We start from the raw sequence: 24222 nt of genomic DNA, 5'->3' as shown, positions 1-24222 counted from the left end.
TTTTGTTACTTGAAATTTCCTTGTTTAGAGAACATTCAATGCCCTGCTGGGTCGAATGGCTAATAAAGGTGGCAACACATTATTTTCAAATTTGTGGCGAAGATAGGGACTTAGTGCACCGGGAACCAACCTTTCTTTCAATCCAATACATTTATCAATACAAATAATTGTTGTGCTTTAGATAGTATAACCCATTTATTGAGAAAAGATCCGCTCTGGTGTGCATTCATTGTTTACCACAAAGCCTTTGATATGGTTGATAAAGATTTATTATGACCTTAGTTTAATATTTTGGGTATAGATATGGCACATTTATCTATAATTTTGTAATCAAAAGGTAGGAAGGAGGATTTATGGTCCATTCAGTTCCCCAGTATCAATATATCAATTAATCATGAAGGAGAATGGACACTTGTAACTTCTTCACCTTAGGTTAAATTGAATCACCCTCATAAACGCTATGTAAAATTTGCGGTGTATATCTTTTTTCCGCCCCACATTCGCGTTATGGCATTGTCATCGGGTGTCCAAATACGTGCTGTATGCCTGCCTCATCCAGAGGCAACCTCTGGTTATGGTAGTAGTGTCCAGAGATAGGAGGGCACCTGCAAAATAGGGAAAAAATAAGAAAAGGATAGTGAGTCTAAAAAACAGAACTTCTCCGACAGTGAACTTTAATATAAAAGAAGAGGTTTTGTTGTTAAAAATGGTATGTATTAACTTGAGATCGAGTTATTGGTTCTCTTTATACCACATTGTAAGTAAGGTCAACATGTTTCTGCTCCATTCCGCCCAGCCAGGTCTACGGAGCATTCGTCAGGACAAACAAGACAATTAACAAATAAGTTACTTACACTATTTGTGAAGTAATTCAAAAAGTGTTAGTTTTAATACTTTGTTTCTAGCTTGTTCAGGATTCCTAGAGTGGAAGCAAAAGAAACACAGTATGCATATTGGGGCAGAGTCAGCACAAGACGTGGAAACCTTCCCACGTGTTGGTGAGAATGGAGTCTCGTTTCAACATCGAGCGGCTTTATCGAGCGGTAAGGTCTTTACTAAGGTAACAATTTCCTTTCGCTTGTATCCAGCTCGGGTCCAGAGAGTCCCAACGCTCCCTGTTGAAGCGACAGGTTTCCTATAATAAGGTAAGACTCTATGTGTCCGGCTTGACACCATTTGATCATTTTTACCGGCTCTCATTATCAAAACGATACTCTTGCATTTGAGATTCAAATACTAACAGCGCATCTATACGAGCTCTTTTTCAACACACAGTAATTTAAACGCATGAGAAGCTCCGTTTATAAATATGAAATACTGCCACATAATATGTCTTTTCACCTTTGTGGCTAGAATATCAGTATTATTTGAAGGCAAAATACTGAAAGACCTTAATCATAAGTTATCGCATAATGAGACCATGAGAATCTGAATGTGTGCACCTACAATTTCGCAAAGAGAGTAGCAATAACCTCATTTTCCCCCTCTAATACCACTTTTCTGAATGCAGTGCACAATATAGGCATGTTTAAAATTATCTCTATTCAGAGATTAAATACAGTGCTGAATCTGCACCTCCAATATGCATACTGTGTTTCTTTTGCTTCCACTCTAGGAATCCTGAACAAGCTAGAAACAAAGTGTTAAAACTAACACTTTTTGAATTACTTCACAAATAGTGTAAGTAACTTATTTGTTAATTGTCTTGTTTGTCCTGACGAATGCTCCGTAGACCCGGCTGGGCGGAATGGAGCAGAAACATGTTGACCTTACTTACAATGTGGTATAAAGAGATCCAATAACTCGATCTCAAGTTAATACCAACCATTTTTAACAACAAAACCTCTTCTTTTATATTAAAGTTCACTGTCGGAGAAGTTCTGTTTTTTAGACTCACTATCCTTTTCTTATTTTTTCCCTATTTTGGAGGTGCCCTCCTATCTCTGGACACTACTACCATAACCAGAGGTTGCCTCTGGATGAGGCAGGCATACAGCACGTATTTGGACAGCCGATGACAATGCCGTAACGCGAATGTGGGGCGGAAAAAAGATATACACCGCAAATTTTACATAGCGTTTATGAGGGTGATTCAATTTAACCTAAGGTGAAGTAGTTACATTTATCTATAAGTCATCTGCCCAACACAAAAACATGTGCTAAGGTTTGCCTTGGTAATCAAGGAGGGTGAACAAGGCATATCTCTGCCCAGAATTGCTTAAAGCAGGAGTGCATTCAACCACTTCTGCTAGTCAACCTTTGTGGAGCAAACCTATTATCGAATTATCGTCACCGGAATTTATGGTGGTATCATTTATCTTTGATCACATAGTTCGATTACTTAGTGACTATTTCTTACTCTATGATAGATCTGCAGTGATCCCTCCATGCAGTAACTCTGTATACAGCTAATTTCCATCTAAGATGTATTCAACAATTAAAATATTGTGAACCTTGGATAAGGAAATAATTGTCAAACTAATAGTTGATCAGTATTGATTTGCCAAGGTTGCAGGACCCACCTATTTAGGAGTGACCTGGAAGAGACATTAGCCCCTTTTAGAAAAAAAAGGTAATTGCAATAATGAGACCATTCATTTCAATGTGAAGTACAAGTTTGGGCTTAAGAAGCACAGGTTTCTTCAGCGTTATATCATGGAGACAATGTTTATAGCCCAGATACCTTATCTGAACTTACTGTAATCCAAACGGAGGTTCTGGCATGGACCCATGGAAAGAATTCTTCCTCATTTGAACTTATCAGACAATAGATGTACATTTCTGGGATACACTTTATTGTGAAATATTTCTTATTTACGTTCTGATATAATAGTAACTTGACCCCCTGCAACTTTGTATTGCTTTTTTATCAATAATAAACTAAGGCAAATGACCAACGAGAGCGATGAAGATTGACATAAGTAACGTGTCACATCTTGACAATGACTTAGAGATGCTTCTCCAGGATGCTGACAAACTTGTGATCAAGTGAGTGCCTAAAAAAATTCTAATCAAAATATTTACAAACTGTATGTGGATTCCATTTTGAAAAATGCACCCAAGTTTTTTTGTTTCAGACTTAACCAGGGTGAAAGCTTACCTTATAATTAACTTGAGACTTACACTTTCAGGTACCACAGATAATACTTTAACTTGCAGAGCTGCTAGTCTATGTCATAAATAGTACTTAAGTGAAGATCAAATGAGCGAAGAGGGAGTGTTCAGTCGGCACTGATAAAATTGAGACAGTATACACTATTTTATTAACACATATTGTACTCAAAATAGACTTTTAAGTTAGATAATAACATGTTATTAGTCGAAGTCTAGCATTTCATTTCCTCCAGAGTTCTTCTTCTGCCTTGGTTTGTTATTGTTGTGTAGTTCTGAAAGCACATTTATATATGTGTAAAGAATCTTGGAATGCAAAGTTAATACTTCCAGAGATGTTAATGGTTTAAAATTGCAATGAATGAGTTTTATTTTATTTTATTTTATTTTTAGCTTATTCTTTTTGCAATGCTCTAGGGAAGTTTTAAACCAATGATGATTATTCAATGCAGATTGAATACTATGGCCTTCTAGACCATGTCATGTCCAGGTAAATAACCGTTTTCTCGTAGAATTGATGCCCAGTCCCATTATTTCCCATTAGGCTTGATTCTATTATATAGCCTGAAGACTCCTCTAAAACAGCCTTGTAAATCCGCTTGCCACATTATGCCTGCGTCAGTTATAATGTGTGCAGGGTGGGCGTTCCCACTCAGGAAAGCCTTGCAGAAGTGACGCAGTGAAATCTACACTTCTAGGACGCCACTGCATCAAAACCCTATGCCTGCTTGGAGCTGGCGTAAAGAGTGCCGCTGTGTAGTGGTAATAGGCCTCCCTGTGAATCGCTGGAGTTGCATCCTGCTCGTGACACAACTCCAGCAATGCATGACTTTTGCACCAAACAGATTCGTCTGAATTTCGGATGCATCTGTCAACCCTTCCGCCATGGTGAGCTGTATTGTAAACATGGCGCATCCATGGTGGCGCAAGGGTTTTGATGGAGGCGCAGGGAAACTGACGCATCTGTAGAGATGTGTCAGTTTCTTGTAAATCCGCCCCACAGTTTCTGGTGCTCCAATGGAGAGAGTACTAAATTATATTTTAATTTTGCCAAATTACAGCACACACTAAAATTAAGATTGAGGCAAACAACATTAACAAAAAATGCACGCTATGTAATTTCCTAGTACTACTCGTAGGCTCTGCTTCAAAATGCGACTGAATACATGCCAAATTGCTGCTCCGTGTTGCTTTCAAAATGCATCTGATTTACTTTATATTCCTGTATGATACTTGCAGTGCTCAATAAAAACAATATTAAAGTGAAATGCAAGCTAAATAAATACCACAGTTAAAAAATTATTGCTATCTACACACAAGAAAATATTATATATTCACAATGAAAATTCAACACTAAAACTGCACCCACTAAAGTAAATAAAAAATATACCAGAATTAGTAACAAACAAATTAAAATGAATAAGACACATATTTACTCACCAACATGCATACCAAAATAAATATCACACACCAAATACAAGAGCCCTTGGTCACAATTTTCAATCAAATCAAAATGACTTTCTCACAACCGAAATAAATATCACACACCTAAAAAAATTGCATTAAGTACATAGAAATTGTCAGAGTTTGTACTACCCGGAAATCCCACTTAAAACATAATACCTGGATAACCATTACGCAGAAAACACTAGTCAAGCGCACAGTCGTGTGATACTCTCTACACACACTTGAAGATTTATTTGCTATGGGCCACATCCTTTCATGCACTGAGAACGCACGTTTCCAGAACGCTCCCCTCATGGATCGCTTTGACCTGAGAAGGCTGCAGGACGTGGTAAAGGGACAGATACCAACCTACCCACTAGAGCCAGAGTAACTCAACTGCTTACACTGGTCATAATTGACGCAAATGGGGATCATCTCATATCCAAACTGTACCATGCTAGCTTAAAATTAATCCCTGCCCACAATGCTTAAATTCGGGCTGAATGGGAGCGGTACCTAGGTCACACTATGACTAACCAGACGTGGCACCGCTGCTGTGCGCAAACAAAACAGGTATCTTTAAACCACCGGCACTAACGGGTGCATTTCAAGTTCCCACGACGAGCATACATCTCACCAGCCAAGCTTAACGGGATAGACCTCAACAGGCCTGAATCCTGCCCGAAATGCCAGACACACATGGCAGATTTCTCACATATAACATGGACTTGCCACAAAGTGGCTCCATACTGGCAGGACATATTCACAACCGTGCCAGAGATGTTGCAAGTACACATCGATCCCTCCACACTACTAGCTTTGCTGGGATATGTTAAGGAAATCCCCAAATCCGCATGTAGATATGTGGCCATAGCACTCTTGCAAGCAAAAAGGGAGATAGCTATACATTAGGGCAGTAAAAAAGCACCTGACAAGCAAACATGGAGCAAAAGCCGAATCCACTGTGACACTACCAGGGAGGTATATACAAAGTTGCAAACACCGTCATCCAGGTCACGAGTTATATGGCAATCACTAAAAGCCCACTTACTAACGATAAACACCACAGATGATGAGCAATCAGAACCAATCGAGCAGGTGGAAGCATAGCAGTAAGGTGGGAGATGGGTGGGCATTTGGTGACATTCCCTTGAAAGATCAAAATATACCCCGCACACAATCAAGAACTAACGAGCAACCCCGCTGTGATGTCTAAAACGATATGAATATGCATAGGGCAAATAGGAACTTGGTAAAGCACGAAGACCTAGGACAAACGCTATTCCTTATCTGTATCCTTAAATTGTCTACATATATATGTTATTTTTGAAAAATTGAAAAATAAAGTATTAACAAAAATAGTATATAGAAATTAGTAGCATGCATACAAAAGTGAACATGCACACTAAAGTGAACAGAGTCCACACTAAAATAGATACAGCATTCTAAATAGACATATATGTGCTAAAATGAGGTACATGAATACTAAGATGAATACCGTACTCACCACAGTAGTAAATAAATAGTACAAAAACAGACATTATTGGATAACATATGTATGAGAATAAATGGTCGGCAAGAAAATGAAAAACATACACCAAAATGAAACCCACTCAAACATGGATAGGATAATATCATGCATTCCATTCCAAATGAACAAGTCACACCAAGTTGAATATCACTCATACCAAAGTTGTTTATACAAATGCAGTGCTTACATAACTTGCCTCTTTGGTTGTTTTCTTGAAAGAAAGATTTTGACAAAATATATGATGATTCTTCTGACAAAAAAACTAGAAAGTGTGTATTGAATTCTCAGAGTTACCATTTTATCAGTTAATATCAGAATAGATCTCCCTGAGAACCTCTCTCTTAATACCACTAATCTAGTAAATAAACGTTTGCAGTCTGTGATTTTGTACATCATAGCGGAAAATGTTCATAGCAGAAAAAGTTCGAATGTTACCAAGTACAAAAAGCTATTTGTTGGGAGACTATCTTGCCCTGAACTTGGTCTATCATATGCCTGCTAACACGGATGCTGAGTAATTAGTGCAAGCACCAAATTAAAATGTATATTCTAGACATGAAATGGTTAGCTGCGGTTTTGAACAGTTGACAAGATAAATGCCATCAATTAGATGGTAAGACTTAATATAAATGAACAAAAACGGAAAAACATTTATCTTTACTAACTACATGTTTGAATGCAATAAGATACTGCTTGGTCTGAAGAGTGTTTTTTTCTTGGAGATATCAGGTGAAGAACTAGAGGTGCGCCCAATTTATTCCCTTCTATTCTGCTGGGACTGTTGCCCTATTATGCAATTATCTAGCAGATATTGGTATTCACTCTTGGGAAGGATTTGTCGGTGTTTCTCGTTTATTGCTGATTGAGTCTCTTGCTAGAAGATTTTTTTTAAATACCACTTATTACTTCAAAGCCCCAATGATGATGAAAGGACAAGATAATAAAAAGTATTACCTATGTATATATGTACAGTGATTGTCTGTATAATGTAAGTAAATATTAAAAATACTTGTAATAATCTGAGAAGGACCCCTTATACCAAAGGAAGAGGGTACTATACAGTCATAATTACAGAAGTGTTTCCTTTGGAGAAAAAAATCAGGCTAATACTGCTCACTATGGGGCCGATTAGGATGGCGGTTTTTCCGCATCCTCCGGGCCGGCGGAAGTGTCCGCCGGCCTGGAGGATGCGGAAAAACCGCTGCGGAGCCTCCAAAGACCCACCGCCAAATTAGGATGGCTGGTGGGTCTGGAATTCCGTCCGCCGCTTTTCCGCCGCGGTCGGCTTCCGACCGTGGCGGAAAAGCTATAACATGGCAGGCGGTGTCTATGAGACACCGTCCGCCATATTAGGATGTTCGTGAATACATGCTTTTCCACGGCGGCTTTTCCGCCATGGAAAAGCATACGGACATTCACTTTGGGGGCCCGTTGCGGGCCCCCTGGGTGAATGGGGGGTGGGGGGTGCACATGGGGGGTACCTATGGTACCCCCCTGCATTTGCGTGCACAAAGCAGCAGGCACCGTGCGGTGCCGGCCGCTTTGTGCATGTAAATGTAAAACATGCTTTTTTAACATTGCGGCGGGTGCAGCTTGAAGCTGCACCCGCCGCAATGTTAAATATAGAGGATGTGACCGCCACCCTGGCGGTCACATCCTAATCAGCACGGAGGGAATGCCGCAGCCCCTGCGGACGTTCCCTCCTCCTCAAGGGTGGCGGACGGACGCAAGTCCGTCCGCCATCCTAATCGGCCCCTATATGTAGTTAGACACCAAGCAAACACACATTCAAACTAACATCACTCATGCAGGGAACAGCATAACTACACACTCAAAACCATCACCTGTGAGTCAACAAAAACTCTTTCATTAAAAAAATCACTTTAATCATCTATTTTATTCAGGTATATCATGTTTTTTAAAAAGAAGAGCAATAAGCTTCGTAATGTATTAATAATCAATACTTCTTTTTTGATCATAACATTATTTCCATAGTAAAACATCAATTGCATACACGTTCATATTAAAAACGTATAACACATTACAAAGGGAGAGTGCATGTATCAGACAAAAAGACTGTGTCATTAATTGGCCCACATCCGCGATTACTTGATTTTAGGGTTGGGACCCGATACTCAAAGGTCCCAGTCTCCTCACAGATTGTGTTCCTTTAGGAAAGCGTGGACGCGTTTCGATGGAAACGTTATATGGCCATCTTTATCAAAACTGAGTTTTTTGTGACTCTCACAACTCTACTGGTTAAACACTGAAACAATTAGAACCACCACCTACTGCAGCTAGGAGGAAACAATGACCTCTTGGGGACATGGAAGTCAAGGGCATGCGCCTCTGTCTTTCCTGTTCAAGTCCTAGTTTAAAATTTTCCGGATATCTGAAAACAGTCTATAAAGGACCCAGAAGGTATATATAATAAGTTAAAATTGGTTTGGGTCAAGGGCGTCGTTGGTCCTGATTTGGTGCTTTATATGGTTCGTTTATCGTGAAGGGGATGGATAAAAGAATTGTTTATAATGGCTGTTAGTGCACTCATAGATTGTCGGTTGCATCGTCGGCTATCCCTTTCATAATTAGGGTTTTTAGCCTGTGAGCCGTCTTCGCCTGCCTTCTGGCGTCTCCCGCCAGAATGCATGATAAATGCCAGTCATCAATCGCTGGAACACACACAATCGCTTAAAGCAGGAGAGCTTTCAAACACTTCTGCTAGTCAACCTTTATGGAGCAAACCTAATATCGAATTATCGTCACCGGAACTTATGGTGGTATCACTGATCTTTGATCACATAGTTCGATTACGTAGTGACTATTAGTCCCTTTTAGAAAAAAAAGGTAATTGCAGTAATGAGACCATTCTTCATTTCAATGTTAAGTACAAGTTTGGGCTTAAGAAGCACAGGTTTCTTCAGTGTTATATCATGGAGACACTGTTTATGGCCGAGATACCTTACTTGAACTTACTGTAATCCAAATGGAGGTTCTGGCATGGACACATGGAAAGAATTCTTCCTCATTTAAACTTATCGGACAATAGACATACATTTCTGGGATACACTTTATTGTGAAATATTTCTTATTAACGTTCTGACAGAATTGTAATGTGACCCCCTGCAACTTTATATTGCTTTTTTATCAATAATAAACGGAGGTAAATGACCAACGAGAGTGATGAAGATTGTCATAAGTAACATGTCATAACTTGGCAATGACTTAGAGATGCTTCGCCAGGATGTTTTCTAACTTGTGATCAAGAGAGTGCGTAAAAAAATTCTAAGCAAATTATTTACAAACCGCATGTGGATTCCATTTTGAAAAATGCACCCAATTTTTATGTTTCAGACTTAACCAGGGTGAAAGCTTACCTTATAATTTACTTGAGACTTACTCTTCCAGGTCCCACAGATAATACTTTAATTTGCAGAGCTGCTAGTCTGTGGAATAAATAGTACTTAAGTGAAGATCCAATGAGCAAAGAGGGAGTGTGCAGTCTGCACTGTTGAAATTGAGACAGTATACAATATTTTATTAACATATATTGTATTTAAAATATGCTTTTCAGTTAGAGATAATAACATGTTATTAGTGGAAGTCTAGCATTTCATTTCCTCCAGAGTTCTTCTGCCTCGGTTTGCTATTATTGTGTACTTTTGAATGCACAATTATATATGTGTAAATAAACTTGGAATGCAAAATTAATACTTCCAGAGATGTTAATGGTTTTAAATTGCATGGAATGACTTTTATTTTATTTTATTTTTAGATATTTCTTTTTGCAATGCTCTTGGGTAAGTTTTAAACAAATGATGTTTATTCAATGTAGATTGAATAATGTGGCCTATTAGACCACGTCATGTCCAGGTAAATAACCGTTATCTTGTAGAATTGATGCCCCGTCCCTTTATTTCCCATTATGCTTGATTCCATTATGTAGCCTGAAGACTCTCCTAAAACAGCCTTGTAAAGCCCTTTGCCACATTATGCCTGCGTCAGTTATAATGTATGCAGGGTGGGCGTTCCCACGCAGGAAAGCCTTGTAGAAGTGACGCAGTGAAATCTACAAGATTTTACTGCGCCACTTCCAGGACGCCACTACGTCAAAACCCTATGCCTGCTTGGAGCAGGTGTAAAGAGTGAGGCAGTGTATTGGTAATAGGCCTCCTGTGAATTGCTGGAGTTGCATCGTGCTTGTGACACAACTTCAGCAATGCATGACTTTTGCACCAACAGATGCGTCTGAATTTCATATGCATCTGTCAACCCTTGCGCCATGGTGTGCTGTATTGTAAACATGGCGCATCCATGGTGGCGCAAGGGTTTTGATGTAGGCGCTTGGAAACAGACGCATCTATAGAGATGCGTCAGTTTCTTGTAAATACGCCCCACAGTTTCTGGTGCTCCAATGTAGAGAATCCAAAATTATATTTTCATTTTGCCAAATTACAGCACACACTAAAATTAAGATTGAGGCAAACAACGTTAATAAAATGCAAGCTAAATAAATACCACACTTAAAAAATTAATGCTATGTACACACACGTAAATATTATATATTCACAATGAAAATCCAACACTAAAACTGCACTCACTAAAGTAAATAACAAATATACAAAAATTAGTAACAAACAAATTAAAATGAATAAGACAAACATCTACTCACCAACACGCATACCAAAATAAATATCACACACCAAATACAAGAGCCCTTGGTCACAATTCTCAATCAAATCAAAATTAATTTCTCACAATCAAAATAAATATCAAACACCTAAAAAAATTACATTAAGTACACAGAAATTGTCAGAGTCTGTACTACCCGGCAGTCCCACTTAAAACAAATACCTGGATAACCATTATGCAGGAAACACTAGTCAAGCGCACACTCGTGGGGTACTCTCTACACACACTTGAAGATTTATTTGCTGAGGGACACATTCTTTCATGCACTGAGAACGCACGTTTCCAGAACGCTCCCCTCATGGATCGCTTTGACCTGAGAGGGCTACAAGGCGTGGTAAAGGCACAGATACCAACCTACCCACTAGAGCGAGAGTCATTCAAACTGCTTACACTGGTCATAACTGACGCAAATGGGGATCATCTCATATCCAAACTGTACCATGCTAGCTTAAAATGAATGCCTGCCCATAATGCTTAAATACGGGCTGAATGGGAGCGGTACCTAGGGCACACTATGACTGACCAGAATTGGCACAGCTGTGGCGCGCAAACTAAACAGGTATCTCTAAAACACCGGCACTAACTAGTGCATTTCAAGTTCCCACGACAAGCATACATCTCACCAGCCAAGCTTAACGGGATAGACCTCAACAGGCCTGGATCCTGCCCAAAATGCCAAACACACATGGCAGATTTCTCACATATGAAATGGACTTGCCACAAAGTGGCTACATACTGGCAGGACATATTCACAACCGTGCCAGAGATGGTGCAAGTACTTATCGATCCCTCCCCGCTACTAGCTTTGCTGGGATATGTTAAGGAAATCCCCAAATCCGCATGTAGATATGTGGCCATAGCACTCTTGCAAGCAAAAAGGGAGATAGCTATACATTAGGGCAGTAAAAAAGCACCTGACAAGCAAACATGGAGCAAAAGCATAATCCACTGTGACACTACCAGGGAGGTATACGCAAAGTTGCAAACACCGTCATCCAGGCCACGAGATATATGGCAATCACTAAAAGCCCACTTACTAACGATAAACACCACAGAAGATGAGCAATCAGAACCAATCGAGCAGGTGGAAGCATAGCAGTAAGGTGGGAGATGGATGGGCATTTGGTGACATTCCCTTGAAAGATCAAAATATACCCCCCAAATAGTCAAGAACGAATGAGCAACACCGCTGTGATGTCTGAAATGACATGAATATGCATAGGGCAAATATGAACTTGTTAAAGCATGAAGACCTAGGACAAACACTATTCCTTACCTGTATCTTTAAATGGTCTACATATATATGTTATTTTTGAAAAATAGAAAAATAAAGTATTAACAAAAAAAGTACATAGAAATGAATAGCATGCATACAAAAGTGAACATGCACACTAAAGTGAACAGAGTCCACACGAAAATAGATACAACATTCTAAATATACATATATGAGCTAAAATGAGGTACATGAACACTAAGATGAATACCGTACTCACCACAGTAGTAAATAAATAGTACATAAACAGACAGTAATGGATAACATATGTATGAGAATAAATGGTAGGCAAGAAAATGAAAAACATACACCAGAATGAAACCCACACAAACATGGATAGGATAATATCATGCATTCCATTCCAAATGAACAAATCACACCAAGTTGAATATCACTCATAACAAAGTTGATTATACAAATGTAATGCTTATATAACTTGCCTCTTTGGTTGTTTTCTTGAAAGAAAGATTTTGACAAAATATATGATGATTCTTCTGACAAAAAAACTAGAAAGTGTGTATTCAATTCTTAGAGTTACCATTTTATCAGTTAATATCAGAATAGATCTCCCTGAGAACCTCTCTCTTAATAACACTCATCTAGTAAATAAAAGTTTGCAGTCTGTGATTTTGTACGTCATAGCGGAAAATGTTCATAGCAGAAAATGTTCGAATGTTACCAGGTACAAAAAGTTATTTTTTGGGAGACTATCTTGCCCTGAACTTGGTCTATCATATGCCTGCTAACACGGATGCTGAGTAATTAGTGCAAGCACCAAATTAAAATGTATATTCTAGACATGAAATGGTTAGCTACGGTTTTGAACAGTTGACAAGATAAATGCCATCAATTAGATGGTAAGACTTAATATAAATTAACACAAACGGAACAAACATTTATCTTTACTAACTACATGTTTGAATGCAATAAGATACTGCTTGGTCTGAAGAGCGTTTTTTTTCTTGGAGATATCAGGTGAAGAACTAGAGGTGCTCCCAATTTATTCCCTTCTATTCTGCTGGGACTATTGCCCTATTATGCAATTATCTAGCAGATATTGGTATTCACTCTTGGGAAGGATTTGTCGGTGTTTCTAGTTTAGTGCTGATTTAGTCTCTTGTGAGAAGATTTTTTTTAAATACCACTTATTACTTCAAAGCCACAATGATATTGAAAGGACAAGATAATGAACAGAATTACCTATGTATATATGTTCAGTGATTGTCTGCATAATGTAAGTAAAGAATGAAAATACTTGTTAAAATCAGAGAAGGACCCCTTAAACCAAAGGAATAGGGTACTATACAGTCATAATAACAGAAGTGTTTCCTTCGGAGAACATTTTCAGGCTAATACTGCTCACTATATGTCCTGTTAGACACCAAGCCCACACACATTCAAACTAACATCACTCATGGAGTGAACGGTATAACTACATTCCCAAAACCATCACCTGTAAGTCAACAAAAACTGTTTCATAAAAAAATATCACTTTATTCATCTATTTTATCCAGGTATATCATTTTTTTTTAAATTAAGGGCAGTAAGGTTCATAATGTATTTATAATCAATACTTCTTTTTTGATCATAACATTATTTCCATAGTAAAATATCAATTGCATACAAGTTCATATTAAAAACGTATAACACATTACAAAGGGAGAGTGCATGTAGCAGACAAAAAGACGGTGTCATTAATTGGCCCTCATCTGCAATTACTTGGTTTTAGGGTTGGGACCCAATACTCAAAGGTCCCAGTCTCCTCACAGATTGTGTTCCTTTAGTAAAGCGTTGACGCGTTTCGATGGAAACTTTATATGGCCATCTTTATCAAAACTGAGTTTTTTTGTGACTCTCACAACTCTACTGGCTAAACACTGAAACAATTAGAACCATCTCCTATTGCAGTTACGAGGAAACAATGACCTCTTGGGTACATGGAAGTCAAGGGCATGCGCCTCTGTCTTTCCTGTTCAAGTCCTAGTTTAAAATTTTCAGGATATCTAAAAACAGTCTGTATAGGACCCAGAAGGTATATATAACAAGTTAAAATTGGTTTGGGTGAAGGGCGTCGTTGGTCCTGATATGGTGCTTTATATGGTTCGTTTATCGTGAAGGGGATGGATAAAAGAATTGTTTATAATAGCTGTTAGTGCAGCTCATAGATTGTCGGTTGCACCGTCGTATAGCCTGTGAGCGGTCTTCACGCATGCCTTCTTGCGTCTCCCTATAATGAAGATAATCCATTGAACAAAGACACTTTTTTATTTACATAAAAAGTGAGTCCGTTATACAGAGCATTATACCAAAGTATATGCCCCTCAACAATACTGTGAAGATTTGAAAGGAGGAGGCAAATACAGAGTAGTTGTTATCTTTAATAGATATCTCAGTGAATAGATGACACTTTTCTCTGTCTGGATTGACAGCACAAATGTCAGCCAGAGCTTTTGTAACTATTCTCGTAAAGAGTACACATATGGTGTGCTTTGGAGGAGTTAACATCTCTCACCACATTCTATTGGCTGATTGGTGTATCATGCCGCCTTTTGAAAAGATCAGGTAACTTCACTTCTATAGTGCCCAAGATCAGAGCGACTGCTCCCACTAGTCATGGTGCTACTTTGCACTTAATAGTACATTCAAAATGGGTCACGTGCCTTCTCATGAGGGTTGCAGCAAGGAGGAAATACAGCAAAGGGAAACCTCATTGGAAACCCTCTTTCTTTTGACTGAGGATGAAAATTAACACAGAAGTTAATAACAATGGACTAAACTCCCACTGATTCAGGGAACGGAAAAGAGACAAGAAAAGGCACGTACAAGCAGATCCAGAAGTAGCTTCAACTGGATGACGCAAAACTTAGGGACACAAATAGTAGTAAGAGAGTAATGAAAACAATGATAAATAAGGTAACAGATGTATTGTGGTGCAATCCTCACTTGTAAATTCATCTATTTTATCTTATGGAAACCTCAGATAGAATTCTCTGAAATAACACCATCTTGGAAAGGTCAGTTTATATGGCTCGGAAAGGAAGCCACAACAACGGTAGGTAGCTACACAGCTTTAATCCGTCCGATCCCCATCAGCTCCCTGCAGCAACTGCCGATACCGACGTTCCATGTTCCACGCAGGGAACAGAGAGAACGCCACAAGAACAACAATCTAGATCCCAACACACACACCATTCTCCACAAAGCAACAAAATACAACAGTGCTTACACAATTTAACAGTGCAAAACCAAACAGATAGAAGAACTGCAGGAAAAAATAAATAAATTAACAAATGCATGATGAAGTCCTGAAACTTGGCGGGGTTGACCCTCCTCCTGGGAGAAATGTCCCTGCACGGAATGCGACTAGAGTGAACAACCCCTGCAGAAGAAACAACCCTGTGGAGAGTGTGATCTGAGTGAACATCCAAGTGGGAACCCATTTTCCCTCTCGCAAACGTATCTTTGGATCCCGACACCACAGATATTGCCCGCTTATTCCAAGTCTTCCCATTCTCCAACACCACCACATGATCTTTCACTTCCAACACTTTCCTGGCTGTCGGGAACTAGGCCTCTCCTTTACGTACGAAACCAGGTTTTTTGGTTCTCATCCAATCACCAACACGAACAGGGGAATCTCTGACACAATCAGTGCCGTACTTCGAATGCACTGCTGCTCTGACATCAGCGCAACCTTGCCCAATTTGCCCTGATCCGCAACCTTTCTTAACATTAAGTCCTTGTTTAATTTGGAACCTGCAACTCTGCCCCTGAGCAAGGTGAAAGGAGACATGCCAGTGCTAATGTGAGGTGTGATTCGTATCGCCCATAAGAAGTCAGTGATCACTACTCTCCAGTGCAACCCACTAACCCAGGCCAATTGCAAATGGTCCTTGAAGACGTGGTGAATGCGCTCAACTAGACCATTAGTGCGGGGGTGATAAAGGGAAGTAAGAATGTGTTTGATGCCATGTTCCTTGGAAAAAATTTGACATTATTGAGGGTGAATGGGGAACCCGAATCAGCCACGAAACTCACTTCCTTTCCATCTACACAGATTTGACAGCCAGGAGATTTTATTTTGCGTGACCCAACCATGGATGCTATTTCCACGACCCTCTGTGATTGTGAAGGTGAATAAGATAACATGAACAAGTCATTGCCATCATTTTCATCACTGGACCCTATGAAGTCCTCCTCAATGGCTTTAACAGTTTGCCTAACATCTCTCACTAAACTGGTAGCTTTGCATACCCAAGCAAAATGCCCCTTCTTACCACATTTGAAACAACTTTGGTTTAGGGCAAAACAAAATGTGGCATTCCCTAAATGCGACTTGCTCCCACAACGGATGCACACTTCTCTTTTTGTAGTGTTAAACCCGCCTTCCCAATGCGAGCTAACACCTCACTCAGCTTGCAATTGTGTTCCTCTTCACTGTTTCCATAGACCAAAATATCGTCTTGGAACACAACAACATTACAAAGTCCAGACAAAATGCCAGTCATCAATCGCTGGAACACACTGGCAGCAGAGCATAACCCAAAAGGGAGTCGACAAAACTAAAAGGTGCCCTCTGAAGTAATAAAAGATGCTAAATGCTTGGAGTGCGAGTGTAGTTTTACCTGATGGTAGGCACTCCTAAGATCTATCTTAGAGAAAAACTTCCCCCTATAACATTATTATGAGTTCATTAATATTGGGCAAAGGAAACTTGTCCATAATAACATTTTGATTAAGGCTGCATAGGTCCACACAGAAACTAAGAGAATTATCAGGTTTCCTCGTGATGACCACCGGAGACAACCACTCAGTGGCCTCAACTGTTTCTATAAAACAATCAGCCAAGAGTTGTTGAACAACTTTTTTGACCTCCGCCCTAGCAGCCATGGGAATCCTCCGTGCTTGATGTTTAATAGGAACCACACCAACTTTTAATTTAATTTCCTGCTTACAGTCCTTGAACTCTCCCAATCTATCTTCAAAAACTTCACTAGGATGAGAAAGCAGTCCTTCAAGGTTCGAAGTTTCCACTACCATTACTTGGTTGTCAGCTTTTGGGGTTAACAGTAATGCACAAATCAAATTGATGTTACCAGCCTAAGATTGGAGGGCTATCAAGTGCCACATAAATCTTAGACTTAAACAATGTGGACGGACCCACTAAGTGTACGTATTACAATCACTGTTTGTAGTATGAACATGGACCCATTAGGTGTTATTAAAATATCTCCCTGATTTTTGCCACATAAATCTTGCCATGAGTTTGATGATCTCTAAATTTAATGTTTATTTCAAACAACAAGGGGACCCCAATTAGTATCATCGAGGGACCTCGGGGAGCTAAGTTATATGGAAAACAACAATGGTCCCTGGCAGCAAGACAAAATAATTGCAAATGAATATAGACTCAGTCAGTTCTATATTATGGAAGACATGCCCAGCAGGGCAGAGGTCCTCAAAATTTATATTTAAATCAAAGTTTTACAAAACACAATAACACCTTCAACAATTCACGTGCGTGGGGCACAACCTGTACCCAGCCACAACAATACACGAACAACATACATAGAAGGGCTTGTAAGGCAAAATCAACAAACTCTGAAAAGTTCAAATTTAGACAGAGAATTTCTTATAGGTACCATTACACATTTTTTGTAACAAGTAATATCACAGGTATATGGTACACACTGGGTCGACGACGTTTCGGACCCCTTACTAAATGATGGGGTCCATCATCAGGACAAAACAATGGTTGCCTTTTTAGTTTAAAAGCCTCTTTTGCCAGAGGGGTAAAGGTACTGGAGCTCAATTAGACGCGGGATCACTTCAAGTATAATTGGTAATCCGCTAGAACTGGTCTTGTCTGCGCGCTCGTCCTGCGAGCTCTTAATTCAATTGCCCTGGATTCCAAAATAATAATATATAATCTGCATCATTGACATACCAGTTCTAGCGGATTACCAATTATACTTGAAGTGATCCCGCGTCTAATTGAGCTCCAGTACCTTTACCCCTCTGGCAAAAGAGGCTTTTAAACTAAAAAGGCAACCATTGTTTTGTCCTGATGATGGACCCCATCATTTAGTAAGGGGTCCGAAACGTCGTCGACCCAGTGTGTACCATATACCTGTGATATTACTTGTTACAAAAAATGTGTAATGGTACCTATAAGAAATTTTCTGTCTAAATTTGAACTTTTCAGAGTTTGTTGATTTTGCCTTACAAGCCCTTCTATGTATGTTGTTCGTGTATTGTTGTGGCTGGGTACAGGTTGTGCCCCACGCACGTGAATTGTTGAAGGTGTTATTGTGTTTTGTAAAACTTTGATTTAAATATAAATTTTGAGGACCTCTGCCCGGCTGGGCATGTCTTCCATAATATAGAACTGACTGAGTCTATATTCATTTGCAATTATTTTGTCTTGCTGCCAGGGACCATTGTTGTTTTCCATATAAATTTAATGTTTGCATTCATGAATCCAAGGACACGAATATCAGACCCTTGATAAACCTTCAAAATGACATCAGAGGTCACCAAGACACCAGAAGGCATATGGTATCAAATAACTCCTTGGGTATTATTGAGTAGAGGGAGACAGTATCTACCATAAGGGGCACAGTTTCACCATTGACCTCAAAATCAGCTTTAGGACGAAATATTCTTCGTTCTTGGTCTTGATGATTAGGCACCATGTCATCTTGAATCAATAATATTTTGTAATCCGATTGTTCATCTTCAACACAAGCAACTCTCTTATCTCCTGACTTGCACATTCGTGCTAAGTGACCCTTTTTTCCACATTTCCGACAATCTTTACCTTCAGTAAAACATTGCTTCGAGTCAGCAAGGTGATAATTGCTCCCGCATCTGAAGCACACACGAGAATTCTTCCCAATTGTATTAGAGGGATTTTCCAACCTGCAGTCTTTGACCAAGAACCAGATTTTCCTCTTATGACGTTAACCTGCTCACCATCATCAATGTGCCGTTCCAATATCACATTTTTCTTTGGATTTAATAGTTTGTCCAATGTTTTGATAACGGATGCGTAATGATCAACTACCAAGGAATCACCATCATCACCACCGTTTACATAAATACTGACAAGTTCTAATGGTAAAGTTTTTTAAATGTTCCTTGCCTCGGAACCCAATTTGTAGATCAACAACGCTTTCTTTTCTTTGAAGTGAAAGTGTCACCATCAATGGCCTCAAGATAGGCATCAAATGTGAACTTCCACTGTCGCAAAATGAGTGGAGAAGTGCCAGGTGATTGCAAAAAGGGAGGCGGTGCTAACACATGATCCATAGTTAAGCGTGGGTGAGTTACTGCCCCCACTAAACACAGACCAGGTCCAATGTGGTATCAAAAGAACACAATATCAGCTTTACTTTATAGATTGGTGCGAACGAGAGAACCCAATATGACTAACCTTCAAAATTGGTATGTACATTACACTAATTTGCACAACAATAGCTCAGGATTAACATGCAATATGAAACAGTAACTAAACAATTTGCATAACATGCGAATGGTGTGCATGTCACCGAAGAATAAGAAATGCTCAACAAAAGTACCTGACTTAATCGAGGTGTAGCTGTCACTGATGGCAGACTGTTATGCAAACAACAGAGGAGAACAAAAATGTACAGTGAAAGGTGTGTGCATCACTGTGTGCATGAGATCCAGCTTGCCAAATAGTAGGAGCAGTTGCGGAACAGCCAAAATCCAAGCTTCAAGTTGCAGAAAGGTGTTACTGCAGTGGGCTGCTGAGTGCGGTTGCGAGGCAACACCCAGACCATCAGCAGCGTGTAGGACAATGACGCTGCGATTGTCACGCAGCTGGAATGCGCGAGGCAACAGGAACAGCACCCGTTGAGGGCTCAGCGGCATCGAGCAGAGCGCTGTACACACTGGAGGCTTCACAACGCTAAGACGGCTCACCAAAGCTGCACCTTATCGGAACGGGCTGCGCCGGACCAATTGCACAACAACGAAGGGCATATATCCTCAGAACAAGAGTTCATTAGGCAAAGGAGACACAACGTCTGATCAGGATCCATACCGCAGTGCTGGCAATAGGGCAGCAGCAGCAGAAGGTACTGGGAGAACGGACAACACGTCACTCATCCTTGCTGCCAGTGAAAGGAAGCCACAACAACTGTAGGTAGCTACACAGCTTTAACCCCTTCGCTGCGGCAGCTATTCCAATGCAGAGCTAAGGAGGAGGCGGGGCCGCGCGGCGGTGCCGTGCTCGTGACGGAACCTCTCCGTCACGGCCCGCGGGCGAGCTGTGCTTATGACGGAACGGTTCCGTCACGGCCCCGCCCGCCTAATAGAACCTTCAGCGCAGGCACGGAATTCGCACCACGCAGGCGCGGCGAGCGGGCCGTGACGGAACCGTTCCGTCACCAGCACAGCCCACCCGAGGCTCGTGACGGAACGGTTCTGTCACGAGCATGGGAGGGGTTAATCTGTCCATTCCCCATCAGCTCCCGGCCCCAACTGCCGATACCCACATTCCATGTTCAATGCAAGCAACAGAGAGAACAACACTTTAGATCCCAACAGCTTGCCACACACCTTTTCTGAAAATCGCAGTGTTAGATTACGCACAACAAGGAAGCAAACTTTGACACCCTTTGCCATTATTGAACTCCACTGTCCCATTTCAGTCCCTCTCACTTGAGGCTCCATTTAGCTCATTGATTGACCCTAAATGAGATGATTAATCTCATGCTAAGCATGGCATCCTGATCCAGTAACATGTAGCCTGACCGTGCCAAGAGAATGCCATCTTCTCCTGAACACTTGCATTCTGTTGTAAGTTTTCGGTACAAATGCAACATTTCATTGCAATCCATAACTTCCATTCCATTCACAATGTAGCAGAGACTAGCTTCCTATAAAAACAACAAAGTGTGCATCATGAGCAAATACTCAAAGAATGATCTAAAAATATCTGCATAAATGTTCTACTTTAAGCCTTGTGTTATTTTTTAAAGAAAAACAAATTTAGTGTGGAGAAATATACATAAAAATTATTTTCTTTCATTTTTTTTGATTATCTGCTATTACTTTATTCAGGCTCACATGTCATCCCGAAGAGGGACCACCTGGTTTCTTTACAATTTGTACTTGTTTGTGTTTCAGCCGATTATATGTGCTATTATGGCCCTTCTTCTATTTCACTCAAACCCTCCTACTGCTTAAGGTTTGTTTATGCATGCACAGAGCTCTCACACCTATGCCCCGTTCAGTGATCAGGCTGGGGAGACTCCATCACTGTGCTGCACATACACACTCTCTTTGTCCTAGTGTGCAGACAGAAATGAATCTGTTCAAATATGACATTAGTAAGATCTTAAAATTAATAGTAACGTTATGTCTATGGTTCTGATTTAATTTTCTAACACTCCTTTAAAAATTTCATGAAAAATCTTATTACAGTTAACTTTAAATCCTTGCTCATGAAAAACACATAATTTCAAAATGGCTACCATGTCGGTGTCACCTGGTTTTCAACAACTAATTTCACCTGAAAGTGTTGAGTTTCATTGCAGATTTATATATGCTGGTCCTTATATCTCTTGAGCTCAGGACACAGTTTGGGAATGGAGCTGCAGATCACTAAGGAAGCAAATGTGGTGCCAGACTCAGCATCTGTCACTCCCCGGAGTGAGGCGGAGCAGAGTTTTTTTTTATCTCAAGTGGCTCGCCAAAGTAACGTTGCCATGCACTCACGAGAAAAAAAATGTGTGCGCTAGACCTCCTACTGGCGAGATTTCTCAACGCGGATGGGCACAGCAGGTCACGACCACTCACGTTGAGAAATCTGCTGCTCGCGATGAGGAAGCTGCTGCTCAAGTAGGATGTCTACTCTAGTGGCAGAAAGCAGCAGCAACCTGAGCCCGTGACACATAGGGCCGTTCGCTGGTGATTTTACAGCACGGGACAAACTCCCAGCACTAAAAATCAGTGCGAGCAGCGTGACTAAACAGTCTCCACTGCTTGCGGAAGTCCATGGAGTGAGGCAGAGTTTTTCCGCCACTTCGTGGAGTTCCGCAGAGTAAAACTCTTCAAACTCTGCCCAGGCCTACTTTCAGCCAAGAGACTTCATCTCCACCTGCAATCACACAGAGCACATTTTCTAATGGAAACAATGTTTTAAAATATCCACATCTGAAAATGAAACATGTAAGGAGATTTCTGTTAAAAATTGTTGTTGATGTGACTTTTTTAATATCCTCGAATATATTAATCTTATTTGTATAAATAAATGTTATTTGAAAATAATGAAATAGAATATCATATTTACATCATACAACTATCAATAGTTAAATAGTGTTGCTCCACAAAGTTATAGGTGTATATTGCCAGCAAAATGTGGCCGGAGGGGAACAGCCCATTGTTCCGCCAGGGGGATGGAGTAGATTACTCTGTCCCCAAGGTGAAGGGAATGCCTTCCCAAATTTCTAAATCACTTTCAAGTTGGCGGTCATTCATAAAGCATTGGAAGGAACCACTGTCTCTTTGCTGTTTGGTGCATGGTTCTGTCAACATGACGGAGCCCTGCACCAAACAGATTTGTTTAAACATTTTTTACAAAAATGCCCCCTTGCTATGCAAGTTATCTTCCATGGTGAGGGGGCATTATTCTTTTTTTACTTTCCCTTACCACCAGGGTATGCTTGGCAGGGAAGGACAGTACTAACAAGCATTTGCAATGCAATTGGTCTCGCCTTTGGAACATATTATGTATTTAACTATGCAGCACATTAGCCTGGGTGCTGAAACATCTACTGTTCTTTAACATGGGGGGGGGAGTAAGTACCAAACTGCATGACACGCCAGGTATGGGAACACATGGAGAGAAATATTGCCTTTCAGCGAGAACTGGTGTATTCCAAAGCTCAGTTTTCTAATATAAAATCCGGGCCTTCGGTGGTCATATCACTGAAAATACAAGATTTGAAAACAATATTATTGCCTAAGGGTGCTTGTGGAAGACAATTTATATGGACTGGAATCTAGAGAATGCTAAAGTGATTCTGGTATTTTACTGACCTCTTCTGGTTGTTTTACCATCAAGAAAGTTAAATAGAGGCAGTTGCCACAAAAATTTAAAAAAGAAAGTTCCTCAGCAGAAAGCAATTCTGGTATTTTACTGACCTCTACTGGTTGTTTTCTATCAAGACAGTTAAATAGAGGCAGTTGAACAAGCAGAAAGCAATTCTGGTATTTTACTGCCCTCAACTGGTCGTTTTCCATCAAGACAGTTAAACAGAGGCAGTTGAACAGAAAAATAAGTCTCTAAGCGGGAGCAGACAAGTCCTAGGGCTGATCTCCAGAGCCCACAAAGTACATACACATATAAGTATATACTAAAGTATATACAAGAGGTATCGAATGCTCAGCCTAAAAATGGCTATATGTCCACCCATCCTAATTGGGTGGGCCGACATAAAGCCATTTCTCCAACTGCCATTACTCCATCAGGCCGCCAGAGAGGTTTGGCTATCTAAATCTAAATAGAGGGGGCGGACCATTATCTGGGTGGTAAGCATGCTCCATTACTGATGTGAGGGAGTATGCTTATGGCCAAGATATAAATCGGGCCCTAGTCTGCTTATGGCTTCTCTATCCCTTCTCCTCTAAGCTCAAAAAGATGGCTACTACAAAACATCAAAAAGCATATTGTCATATAGAGTCAAGAAGCCGAGGTTCTAATTTTACTTCATGTGGCACTTTTCACTCCTCTGCAAAAGACCATTGCGCAGTAGTCACAAAAGCCAGAAGAGATGGCAAGCAGCTCAATTTTTCTCCACCCAATCCTCTGGAGGCTCTGTATCTCCTTACCTGCTCTCAAGTCTCGCTGAATCAAGTTAACTTGTTAACTAAGATAGACCTGATTGAGAGCTTAGTGGAGGGTGACCCCAACACAAACTGATAAGTACAGCATGCGCTTTATTACAAGTGCCATAGGAAATAATGCATTATAATAAGGTTGACAGGGTATCTGTTAGGTTTGTGATGGAATAACTTTCCACGAACCTCTAAATCCAGCCCATGGTTATTCTGAAACATTTGTAACAAAAATGTAATTGTTCATTTCGAAAACACTAAAAATGACATAATTCCATCTCTCAAACTTAACATCAGTTCC

Source organism: Lissotriton helveticus, chromosome 4_1 (assembly GCF_964261635.1).
Source record: "Lissotriton helveticus chromosome 4_1, aLisHel1.1, whole genome shotgun sequence".
Classification (NCBI taxonomy): domain Eukaryota; kingdom Metazoa; phylum Chordata; class Amphibia; order Caudata; family Salamandridae; genus Lissotriton; species Lissotriton helveticus.
Note: the sequence above shows the minus strand (reverse complement) of the source record.